The sequence below is a fragment of the Calidris pugnax genome, unplaced genomic scaffold, assembly GCF_001431845.1.
Source record: "Calidris pugnax isolate Ruff unplaced genomic scaffold, ASM143184v1 scaffold15, whole genome shotgun sequence".
Taxonomy (NCBI): domain Eukaryota; kingdom Metazoa; phylum Chordata; class Aves; order Charadriiformes; family Scolopacidae; genus Calidris; species Calidris pugnax.
In genome coordinates, this window is record NW_015090774.1 from 8204783 (window position 1) to 8205213 (window position 431).

The window sequence follows — 431 nt, forward strand, 5'->3', positions numbered from 1 at the left end:
CTCCTCGGGGCACACCAGGCGCCGCAGGGCGCTGCCCTCCATCTCCCGCAGCCCCTCGGTGGCCACCATGGCGAGCGGGGAGGCGACCGGAGCGGTGGTGGTGGTGCCGGTGCCGCTCGCGCACACACACACACGCGCACACACCCCCCCTTCCCCGCGCGCGCGCGCGGCGCAGCCTTTACTACCCGCCGGCGGCCCGGCGCGCGCGGCCCCGCCCCTCCCCTCCCCGCCCATTCATCCCCGCGCCGCCCATTCATCCCCGCGCTCGGGCCCGCCGCATGAATGGGCGGAAGGCGGGCGCCGGCGACGTCACCGCCTCCATTCACAAAAAAAAAAAAATTAAAAAAAATAAAAAATAAAGGAAAGGGAAGCAAAGGAAGAAGCGAGGCGGGGGCGCTGCCAGCCGGCCATCTTCTCCGCGGGGTGGGGTG

General features: G+C 70.1%; 1 protein-coding gene across 2 annotated transcripts in view; it reads right to left on the reverse strand.

Moving 5' to 3' along the window:
* The window catches only part of DUSP4 (dual specificity phosphatase 4), a 6395-nt gene that overhangs the window by 5192 nt on the left and 772 nt on the right, over positions 1-431 (reverse strand). The gene's annotated exons all lie outside the window — the stretch shown is intronic.